This window comes from Lathyrus oleraceus, chromosome 3 (assembly GCF_024323335.1).
Source record: "Lathyrus oleraceus cultivar Zhongwan6 chromosome 3, CAAS_Psat_ZW6_1.0, whole genome shotgun sequence".
Classification (NCBI taxonomy): domain Eukaryota; kingdom Viridiplantae; phylum Streptophyta; class Magnoliopsida; order Fabales; family Fabaceae; genus Lathyrus; species Lathyrus oleraceus.
This window is the reverse complement of record NC_066581.1, coordinates 252398537-252411346: the sequence shown is the minus strand read 5'-3', so window position 1 is coordinate 252411346 and position 12810 is coordinate 252398537.

The window sequence follows — 12810 nt, the reverse complement described above, 5'->3', positions numbered from 1 at the left end:
ATTTATCAGTTTGTTTGCAAAAATGTCCGAATTTTTGATAAAACATATTGCATATGAACATAATGGTGGCTTTTGCAGATGATTTGCACAGGAAAACATTTAAAATTGCTTTGAATATGCTTAATCCCGGACGGTGAATTCAAACCGAGTAATTCCCCCGAGGCATACGTGTATTTTTGGTTGCAGGTCACAGGAACCGGATTCCAAGTCATGAATCCTCATCCCCAAGCGGTTGACAAAGTCTCTCCTCAGCAGAGCATGTTCCCCAACAGAGTTGACAGTATCCAGACCGTCTATCCCCAACAGAGTTGACAGTATCCAGACTATATATCCCCAGCGGAGTTGATAGTGTCAGACTGTATCTTCCTAGCAACAGCGGAGTGGTTGCATACCCAACGGACAAGAGGGTGGTGTTCCCAGTGTTCATCTCATCCCCAGCAGATTATTTTTAACAGATTTGTTAATCCCCAGCTTGAGGGTGATTAGCAAGTTCATATCCCCAGCAAAGGTCGTTTCCTACGACATTTCCCCAGGAAGTGTTTTCCCCACAGACTCTCCTCACAGAGCCTCGCCGAGAAAAGTTTCCATAGTTGATACTCCCCCCGCAAGGTCAACTTTTCAAGCAGCCAATTTATTTTTGGTGGCTCATTGGTCCCGGCAGACGGATCATTCCCCACAGAGCATTCGAGGATTGATACAGCGATCTGTTCCCTACCGGAGTTTGCTTCCCCAAGCAGATTTCTTTTTACACCATGCATAACATTTGCATTTGCATGCATATCATATCAAGCATACACATAAGCTGATAAATAGGTTCTTCCAAGCAGACTGAAGAATTACTTTACAACCAAGGTCATGAGATCCAGCCAGAGGATCAAGCGTGAGTGATCCAGCCTGAGGGTCATTTCGAAGATTCAGCCTGAGAATCGTGTTCCAGTGATCCAGCCTAAGGGTCATTTCGAAGATTCCCCAGTGAAGTCGCCTACAAGCTTTATTTCCCCAGCAAGTCTAATTGAGGAGTCGGTACAACATGTTCTAGCCCGAAGAATATGTACGAAGCCCAAAAGTGGAATATGCTCGAAGCTGCATATCTAATATGAAGGTTGGGTGTAGATTTCAAAAGAGGGTCAACCAGCGCATGCCTCAAATGCGGGATCCTAATGATGGGAATTTATCATCGAAACAATTCAGATCTAGCCAGAAGATCGAAGTAGATTCAGCCAGAGAATCAAAGGAAATAGATTCAGCCAGAGAATCGAAACGAAGGAGATCTAGCCAGAAGATCGAAGAAGATCTAGCCAGAAGATCGAAGTCAGGTCTAGCCCGAAGACCGGAAATAGATTCAGCCAGAGAATCGAAACAATTCAGATCTAGCCAGAAGATCGAAGTAGATTCAGCCAGAGAATCAAAGGAAATAGATTCAGCTAGAGAATCGAAACAAAGGAGATTTAGCCAGAAGATCGAAGAAGATCTAGCCAGAAGATCGAAGTCAGGTCTAGCCCGAAGACCGGAAATAGATTCAGCCAGAGAATCGAAATAATTCAGATCTAGCCAGAAGATCGAAGTAGATTCAGCCAGAGAATCAAAGGAAATAGATTCAGCCAGAGAATCGAAACAATTCAGATCTAGCCAGAAGATCGAAGTAGATTCAGCCAGAGAATCAAAGGAAATAGATTCAGCCAGAGAATCGAAACAATTCAGATCTAGCCAGAAGATCGAAGTAGATTCAGCCAGAGAATCAAAGGAAATAGATTCAGCCAGAGAATCGAAACGAAGGAGATCTAGCCAAAAGATCGAAGAAGATCTAGCCAGAAGATCAAAATCGTATCCAGCCCGAGGATCAAAATTAATATCCAACCAGAGGACTAAATTGAGTATAGGTTCAGCCAGAGGATCGAAACTCCAGATTAAGCCAGAGGATCGGAAGAAAAATAAACAGCGCGGTGTATTTCCGCGTTTTTGTGGTGTTCTCGGAGCGCAAATTTTCGGTCTGTCTTTGGTATTCAATCACAGCTCACCCCGTTTGTCTGATAAGCTGTTCGCTTTCATCCTACTCGGTTTAGCTGATGATTGAATAGGGGCAGCTGTAACACCCCAAATTTTGCCCTCCTCATTCATGCATTCATTTAGCATTTCATATTGCATTTCATCATGTTAATCAGAATTAGATCCGAAAAAAAAAAAAAAAAAAAACGAAAAAAAAAAGAAAAAAAGAAAAAGAAAAAAAAACGAAAAAAAAAAAACAAAATAATTTTTTACAAAAAAAATAAATAAATAAATAAAATAATAAAAAATAAAATAAAATATAATAAAAAAATTTTGGACTTGGGTCTCTCTCATTTGAGCCCACAAAACCATGAAATTCAGTCTATAAATACCAAGGCTTCACTTGAGAAAAAAGGAAGAGAAGCAAAATACTCTGAGGTTTCCTTGGAACAAAACCCTGGACAAAACCTGAAGAGAAACCTGACAGAGAACTCAGAGCAGCCTCCAAACCCTGAAGGGCCTCACGGGTGCAACTCAATTTCAATCAAGCTCTCCAATCAGGTTTGCCCTATTCCCATTATTTTACGCCTTCAATTTGAATGTTTTAAATGTGTGATGTATTATGAATGGGTGAAACCTATGCCTTGAATGTTTAATCACATGATTTCTGAAGTGTATGCCACAGGGTTTGAGGTTTCTGAAACCATACTGTTATCCATGAAAAAAAATGCTTATGGTGTTTCACTAACCCTTTTGTTGAGTTTTTGTGAGGGCTCACATGACTTTTGCAGGGATAACTTGCGTGGTTTCCCACTTTATTTGTGGGATACCCCCTGGAGGTTCATTCCGATTACCTGTACTGACTCACTTTTCTTTGATGGCATTAGCTTGGGAGGTCCCTGGGTTTCTTACTCCTTTAATTGCTGTTACTTCGGATCTTCATCCGTGTGGTACTTTTACCTCTTTTCCGCATTTTATCGCTTTCTTAGCTGGAAGACCTCGATAGGAGGCATTTGTTTTCTTTTGTTTATTTACTTCTGAGCCCCTTGTTGGCACATTTACTTTATACATGTTTGTTTTGTATGTGTTCGTATCCCTGCAGGTAGCGCGGTTCCTTCGTCAAGGACTGCCTTTTTGCCCTTGAGCATCCCAAACCCTAAAACCCAAAGCAACACGTTAACTCCTTCTACTACAGGCGAGTAAGTCTCCAAAAGTCGAGCATCCGGTAGATTGCGTAGTGACGTCGTTCGTCCAAAACCCAATCCACAACCTCATAGTTAGCCGAACTACGGCTTGCTCTGATTCTCATTCCAGATGAGATACGTAGGCATAAGACGCGATGTCTTAGCGAGCACACATCCCCCAACCCATAGGTCAGCCGAGCTACGAAGACTCTGATTCTCATATTCAGATGAGATACGTATGCAGTGGATGCGACATCCGCGCGAGTCATTTTCATTTAACCCTTTTGTTTTTGGTAAACAGCACAAGATAAACTCACACCCTTTAGACGAAAACTACAAAAGTGGATCCCGTAGAGTACTACGGATGCGTAGGGGTGCTAATACCTTCCCTTCGCATAACCGACTCCCGAACCCAAGATTTGGTTGCGAGACCCCGTCTTGTCCTTTCCTTTTTCAGGTTTACTTCGAGCGTTTCCTTTCCCTCCTTTGGGATGAATAACGCACGGTGGCGACTCTTCTGTCTTTTTCTTTCGCCGGTTGTTTCTTTTGCGCACTGTATTTTTCAGGTTGCGACACCCACCTGTGTTGTCTGTTGTGTGTGTGTGCATTCTTTTGAGCAGCGTTTAGCAACCTTTCTTCTATCTTTCTGAGCGTGGATCCCGTCGAGTACGACGGATCCGTAGGGGTGCTAATACCTTCCCTTCGCATAACCGACTCCCGATCCCATCTCTTTGGTCGCGAGACCATGTCTTTTCCAGGTTTACTTCGAGCGTTTCCTTTCCCTCTTTTGGGATAAATAACGCACAGTGGCGGCTCTGTTTGTTTTGTTTTAGCCCACCGGTTGTTTTTCACGGATGCGACACTTAACCCCTAGTTAGGCGAACTACGACAACTATGATTCTCATGTTCAGATGAGATACGTAGGCACGAGATGCGATGTCTTGCCGAGTTTGACTGACGACTAACAACTAATCCTTGCTTGTTTTCGCCCCTTGTTGCGATTCTTTTCTCTCGCCCTCGTTGCGATCTAGACCTTCCCTTTCTCTTTCCCTAGTTGCAATCGAGACCCCTGTTCCCGTAAATAGTGGAACTACGTTTTGCTCTGATTCTTATTCCAGATGAGATACGTAGGAATAAGACGTGATGTCTTACCGAGTACACTTCTCTTTAACCCATAGGTAGCCGAGCTACGAAGACTCTAATTCTCATACTCAGATGAGATACGTAGGTAGTGGATGCGACATCCTTGCGAGTCATTTTCTCTTAACCTTCCTTTTAGTAAATAGTACTTTAGATATACCTACACCCTTTAGACTAGAACAACACTTATGAAAAGGGCTCCCTAGGAGTACCTAGGATGTTTTGGGTGCTTAAAACCTCCCCATTGCATAACCAACCCCCTTACCCAGATCTCTGACATTTTTACTAGTTTTTGATTCGATAAAACTTTTAGGTTTTTGTTCGCTTTCTAACCATTCCTTTGGATAAATAGAAGTGCGGTGGCGACTCGACTTGTATGGTGTACCTTGGATTTAGTCAATATCTCTAATGGTAACGAATACCCCGCTACAGATGACCATCTGAAAGAGTGTGGGATCTTATCCCAACTTACTCCTCCTGGAACACCCCAATGGAATGGTGTATTTGAGAGAAGAAATCGAACCCTGTTAGACATGGTCCGATCCATGATGAGTTACGCCGATCTTCCAAACTCCTTTTAAGGACATGCACTATTGACAGCAGCTTACACACTTAACCGTGTTCCATCCAAAAAGGTTGAGAAGACACCATATGAGATATGGAGTGGTAAGAAACCACATATGTCTTACATGAAGATTTGGGGTTGCGAAGTTTATGTGAAATGACAAATTTTAACTAAGCTTGAGCCAAAATCTGACAAATGCTTATTTGTGGGGTATCCTAAAGAAACAAGAGGGTATTACTTCTACAATCCTTCTGAGGGAAAAGTGTTTGTCGCTCGAACTAGAGTTTTCCTAGAAAAGGATTTTATTTCCAAAGGAATCAGTGGGAGAAAAGTAGAGCTTGAATAAATTCAAGAATCACAAAGCATCGATACACCTATGGAGGAATTAGAGCAGGAAACACAAGTGGTTGTGGAAGAGAAACCTGCTCAAGTAGAACAAGATCAGCGTAGGTCAAGCAGGATACGTCACCAACCTGAGAGATAGGGATATCTCATAACTGATCAAGGTGATGTATTACTCATGGATAAAGATGAGACTGTGACCTACCAAGAGACCATAACTGGTCCCGAGTCTGAGAAGTGGCTAGAAGCCATAAAATCTGAAATGGATTCCATGTACACAAACCAAGTTTGGACCTTGGTAGAGCCTCCTGTTGGAGTTAACCCTATAGGATGCAAGTGGGTCTTCAAAAAGAAGACTGACATGGATGGTAAGTTACATACCTATAAGGCAAGACTAGTTGCAAAAGGATAAAAACAAATTCATGGGGTTGACTATGATGAAACCTTTTCACCAGTTGCAATGCTTAAATCTATTCGGATTTTACTTGCTATCGCTGCATATCATGATTATGAAATATGGAAGATGGATGTTAAAACTGCTTTCCTTAATGGGAATCTTCTTGAGGATGTGTACATGACACAGCCTGAAGGATTTGACATACCAGAAGAAGCCCAAAAGATATGTAAGTTACAAAGATCAATCTATGGATTGAAGCAAGCTTCCAGAAGCTGGAATCTTCGTTTTGATGAAACAGTAAAACAATATGGATTCATCAAGAACGAAGATGAGCCTTGTGTCTACAAGAAGGTTAGTGGGAGCATGATCGTTTTCCTGGTATTATATGTAGATGACATATTACTCATTAGAAATGATGTCCCTACCCTGCAACAAGTAAAGTCTTGGTTGGGGAAATGCTTTTCTATGAAGGACCTAGGTGAAGCAGCCTATATATTAGGAATCAGAATCTATAGAGATAGATCACAAAAACTGCTTGGCCTAAGTCAGAGTATGTACATAGACAAAGTGTTGAGACGCTTTAATATGCATGATTCCAAGAAAGGATTCATACCTATGCAACATGGTTTGTGTCTATCAAAAACATAATCCCCTTCAACTAAGGAAGAAAGGGGTCGCATGAATAAGATTCCATATGCTTCTGCAATAGGATATTTCATGTATGCCATGTTATGTACTCGACCAAATGTCTCGTATGCTTTGAGTGCAACGAGTAGGTACCAATCTGATCCTGGTGATGCTCATTGGGTAGCTGTCAAGAATATCCTTAAGTATTTGAGAAGGACTAAGGAATCATTCTTGATATATGGAGGTCAGGAAGAGTTGGTTGTAATTGGATACACCGATGCTAGCTTCCATACAGATAAGGATGACTTTAGATCGCAATCTGGTTATGTGTTTTGCTTAAACGGTGGCGATGTGAGCTGGAAAAGTTCAAAGCAAGATACAGTTGTTGATTCTACAATCGAGGCCGAGTATATTGCTGCCTCAAGTGCAGAAAAGGAAGCTGTTTGGATCAAAAAGTTCATTAGTGAACTTGGCATAGTTCCTAGCATTGTGGATCCCATTGGTCTCTATTGTGATAACAAATGGTGCTATCGCACAAGCTAAGGAGCCTAGATCACACCAACGATCCAAACACATACTTAGGCGTTATCACCTCATTCGAGAGATAATAGATAGAGGATATGTGAAAATATGCAGAGTACCTACACTTGACAATATTGCTGAACCACTGACAAAGCCTCTTGCGCAGCAGAAGCATGATGGCCATACTAGATCTATGGGCATTAGGGGTATGCCTGATTGGCTCTAGTGCTAGTGCGAGATTGTTGGTGTAAGCCCTAGAGGGAAATACTTTTGGTACTTGTATCGAATTATTTATTAATAATAAAAAACTTTTTCTTTATTATGTTTGTTTAATAAAGTCCCTAGAATAGATAATCCGTTTGATGTATCAAGTGTGACTTAATCATGAGATCACATTAAACATAAGGACATTATTTTTAAAGTATCCGTAGTCGAGCTTTATTGTGAAGTGGGATAACATTAAAGCATTAAGATTATTATGTATATAGACTGATGATCACATCTCATGGATCATGGATAAGGAGTTATCAAGTCTTAAACGTAGGTATGAATATTAAGAGTAATATTTATACTGGATTGACCCGCTATGAGAATACTATATAGAATGTTATGTAAAGTGTCATAAGTTATTCTCATGGTGATAATGGTGTATACCACCTGTAACACCTCAAAATTTGCCCTCCTCTTCTTGGGACTAGTTTAGCATATTGCATTTCATTTTAGGACATTAGGCATTGCATTTTGCATATCATCTGAAAATAAGAAAGTCATCCTCCAAAGTCTTTTCAGAAGGTGAGAAGTTACATGATTCAAGCCTGAGGGTTTCTATGAATTGGTGATCAACCATCTGAGGGTTTGTGCTTCAGTCAGGGTTTCTTGATTCCTCAAAGGTCTTGAACATTATCTTGTTTGCAGGGATATATTACCATCATCATGGTTCTATTATCATCAAGGGTTTCATGATTCATGCTCAAGTTTCCTTTGGATTAGGGTTTTGACCTCTGGTCAACCCTAATCATTGACATTCTTCCAGATAGGGCTTCTCAAAGAAATGAGGTATTTGCTGATGATGAGGATCACATGATCATTATATTGGGCTTGTATGAGCTAGGGTTTCATTTCTGAGCCATGTCTCCAAGTGGTGGAGGTTCAAGCTGATCAAGGCATTTCAAGGTCATCTGAGGACCAAACAAGTCAACTGTGCAGTTAACTGAGGGCTATGAGGTGGGGAAATGAGTTTCAATACCTCAATCGTGTTCAAAAGAGGTCCATTTTTCATTTCAAACATCTATCTTGAAGAATTTGAAGTCATGGCAAAAGTTTCCAAAAATGGAAAGTGACCTGTAATTTCAAGTTTCCAAAAATGGCAAGTTTTTGGTCCACATTCAACTTGACTTATCAACATCAAAGAAGCTTCAAATGGATTTTTGGTGAACATGAAAGTTGAATATTTTTCTCTCCTCTTTTCAAAAAGTCTTATATCATGTCCATATGATGAATGGTTGAGAAGTTATGGCCAAATGATCACAAAGTGTACATAGAAGTTCAACATGACATAACTTTTGAAATAAAACTCCAAATTGGTCCACTCTTTTTGAAAATGCTCCTTGTGACCAATACTTTCCAAATGAATCATTGCCTTGCTTGAAAAAAGTTCATATGATCATGTGTTCATAATGTGCTTTTTGGAGGGAAAATCCATAATTTGAATTTGGTTGATTATGCAAGCCATTTGATCATTCCATCATGTTTATTGGTTGTTTTTAAGTGAACTTGAAGCATAACATGGCACTGTTCACGTGCACATGTCCATGCATAGTCTCATTTTTCATTTTTTGCAATTCACTTCATAACTCACTAATCCTAATTAACCATTGTCTAATTTTGATCACAGCATCATTAGTGAATCATATAAAAGCCTAATCATAACTGTTTTTGCTCATAACAAAAATTCTAGATCTGAAAATTTCCATTCCTTCCAAAATTTCTCTCTCTTCGAATCTCTCTTTTCTCCATACAAACCTGGTTTTTCTTTGCACATTCATGATCATGGAAGAGTTTTGAGCAAGAATCAACCATTATTTTGGTCAATTCAGTCAAGATTCGTGCATGCCAAGAGCTTGAACATGTTAATGGAAGCTTCAAATTGAGCTGGATCTAGGTTGTTTCCACTGCCAATTCTTGCACAAAGCTTATTTAAAGGATTATTGAAGAGGTTCTGGAGCTTGTGGAGGCTTGAACACGTGAATTTGAAGAACTGCATCTCAAGTAGGTGAAACTTCGACTCTCTCTTTTTGCTAATTCATTGCCATAGACCTGTAGAGCTTGCTTCACTGATGATGCTGATATAATTATTTTTGAATTTGGTTGAGAAACGAGCTTGCTATATGAACTTTAAGTTTGGATGGTGAATATGTTTCTCTTCGATCCGTGCGTGTTAGCTTGATTTAGGATTAGATGATCATGGATTTGGACTGTGCATTGCGAGATCTTTTGAATGGTATGCGTTTCGTGTGATTCTGGAAAATTTTCTTGAGCTCCGCCGTGTACACGTCCGGAGAAGACGGTGGAAACCACCGTCTGCCACCATCTGCAACAGTGCTAGGGTTTATGTATTGAACGCTGCGTTTAAGCGCTCCGGGACTTGCCTCGCGTGGGTTCGATTCCATGCCATGCAGTTTTTCAAAATTTTAATTGAGCGCGCCTTGAACCGTCCACACATGAGCTCGATACCTGGCGCATGCTTTTTCTGATTTCCATTTGATGCTTCATTTTGATTGGAACGTTGCGTTTCAATTAGCCCTTGGAACCTTCAGCGCATGGGTTCGATACCTGGCGCATATGTTTTCTGAATTTAATTGAATTCTCATGTTTGCCTTGGGTGCGTGGGTTCAATTCTGGCTGTGTGCACCTTCTAATTTTCATTCAAACATTATTTTCCTATTATTTCCATGTATTTCAATTATTTCATTCAACTTTGAAAAATCACTAAAAATAGTAGATTAATCCAATTTGATCCAAACTTTTTTTCACATGCTTGTGTTAATCTCTATTATTTTTTGATGTTACTTGCATGATTTGTGTGATGTTGGATTTTTAATGTGTGATTTTTGATTGAACATGATGCCAAATTGATATGCGACATTCATTTGATTGTAAAATGCTCATTGTTGATCCAATTGATTTGAAATTTGGCATGCTTGATCCTAACATGTGATATGATTTTTTGGCTTTGGTTTGAGGTTTTTATCATATGCCATCACTGTTTTGGACACATGAACATATGTTGTGACAATTTGTGTCACATTTTAGATGTTGCATTTGTGCATTTTCATTTGCCTATCATTTGAGCTCTTCTGGATCTGATTTTTTGCATGATGTATGTTCATAACATGTTGAATTCACATAAAAAAATTCATAATCATTGGATGCTTTTCTATTTTGATTTGGATTTTCTGATTTGGATGTCCAACTTTATGCATATTGTTTGCCTTTGCTTTACCTTGATCATTTGATGGCTTTGCCTTATGAATTGGTTTTGGTCCTTTTGAGGACTCATTCTTGTTTGATTGAATATGCTTCATGTGAAATATTGACTTCTGTTTTGGTCATTTGACTTGCTTTTGAACCTAGTCTTTGAACTAGTGGTTTGTACACATACTAATTGAGCTTTGTGTTTCAGGTTTGAGCATTTGGCACTAATGGTTGGTTTGGTCTCATTATTTGAGACGCAAGTTGCTTTGATTACTAACTCTGGTTGTGTTGTAGGTCCATTGATGTGATGAACTCACTTGAGTGCTTGCACTAATGACTTGCATTGTGTAGATATTGGAAAGTTTCACTGTGTGTTTTCTGATTGGTTGTCTGAGATACTAATTGTTAAGCTTTTGTACAGGTACATTAGTTGCTTGCTAGCTTTGCTTTTGCTTAAGCTTTGGAGTGTGGTTGATACACCACTGAGGTAGTTTAGCCCTCTTACTCCATGTAGTCTGGAAGTCCTGTCACTTTTTGGCAGGCATTTTGGCTGAAGTCCTCCTTAAGAGGCACTGTTTGTGTTTGTTTACATTTGTGCCAGAGACCTCCGAGTGAGGCATGTTACTTGATAAGACCTCAAGATGAGGAAATTGACAGATAGAAGGGACTAGTAGCCAGTCCCCTGTTATTCAGTGAGTCGTTCTTTATGCTTGCACTATGTGCTAATGCTCTAGAACATGTACCCAAGATCTTTGTATAGAGTCGGTCAAGTGGTTCTGGACCCCCACGCTTTCTTTGATTTGAGCTCACCCAGACTGGGGTTAAGAGCATGAGGTCTAATCCTCATTACCATATTTGATCAGCTTCACCCTAACTCTCAATGTTAGTGGTTAAGAGCTTCAACATACCCCTACAGTTTTGGCTTGTTTGTCGAGGTTGATATGACCCCTCTTGACTAAAGCCCAACCGTTTGTCTGAGCCTCTTGTATGTATATAGTGTGTGATGCTTGATCATTCGTGATTGGTGTTTATTTGCTGTTTGAACTGACTTGCTTCTTGTGTGAGTTAGATGCAAGATTAGAGACCTCAACTTAGGGATATCTGATTGCATGACAACTTTTAGGCTCGAGTCTTAGTCTCCCTATTAGTTTGTTTGCTTCCCTGGTCTCTGGTTAGGAGAGAGTTTCTCCCCTGTTAAGGGGAACTACGTCGCCCTGATTCTCATACCAGATGAGATACGTAGGCAGGAGATCGAGCGAGATCTCTCCGGGCAACCTTTTCTTTTTTTTACTCTTTTGTTTTTGTGTGTGTTCAACCTTTTTGTTCTTTGGACGTCTCAGCATCTCTTTATGTTTTTGTGACAGCTATTAGGCTCGAGTTCCAGACTCCCTATTAGTTTGTCAATCTGATAACCCTTTTTCTTTGGTGTTCGCTGGTTAGCGAATGTTACTTGTTTGGAGTCGGATGTAAGTCCATGTATTGGCATTCTGTTTCCTTTTGTGTTTGTGTGGAGTCAGATGTAAGTCCATGTATTGGCATTTTGTTTCCTTGTTTGTGTTGATTGTTTGGAGTCGGATGTAAGTCCATGTATTGGCATTCTGTTTCCTTTTTGTTGTCAGGAGTCGGGTGTAAGTCCATGTATTGGCATTTTGTTTCCTGTTGAGTGTTTCTTTTGACGTCTCAGCGTCTCCTTTTTGTGTTTTGTTTCTGCGTGGGTTAGCCGAGCTACGAGTGCTCTGATTCTTTCTTTGGATAGAGAAGATACGTAGGCATAGGATGCGATGTCCTAGCGAGCATGTTCCCCATTTCCCCGAACTACGTCGACTCTGATGTTTGTTTCTGACAAACTACGTAGGCCCAGGATGCGACATCCTGCCGAGTCCCCTTCCTCCATCTTCTTTCACCTGTTTATTATTCCAGTGTGTGTGCATTCTCTTTGAGCAGTTTATCAGCAACCTTTTCCTATTCTTTTGAGCGTGGATCCCGTCGAGTACGACGGACGTGAGGGGTGATAATACCTTCCCCTTGCGTAACCGACTCCCGTACCTTGCAATATTTGGTCGTAAGACCGTTCCTTTCCCCTTTCTTAGGTTAGTCCTGCGCTCCCTTTCCGTCATGGGATGAATAGCGTCGGTGACGGCTCTGTAGACCTGTTTTTTTTTCGCCGGTTGTTTTTCGCGTTGCGACAGCTGGCGACTCTGCTGGGGACTAAGTTGACCTCTTGCTGGTCCATCTTCCCTAAGCGAGTCAATCCTAGCGCTCTTTAGGGTAGTTCTGGTTGCTTTTACTGCTTTATTTATTGCAGTTATGATTATTATACTGTGATTGTATATATTTGCATATATGTTTGCATGCATCATATTATTACTGTGCTGGATTCTGGACAGGTTTGGTTCCTTTGATTTGGGGTGGGTGTTCTGAGTGGGGCTAAAACCCAGGCCCGAGTATACACCTAGGATTAGCGTGGTCTCACATCTCCTCACATGTTAGGTCAGCATGTTGTTGCGACGTGACATACCACAACCGGACGAGGTTCTTTTGAGAGAGCCCCTCCTCATGGAGTATCCACTATG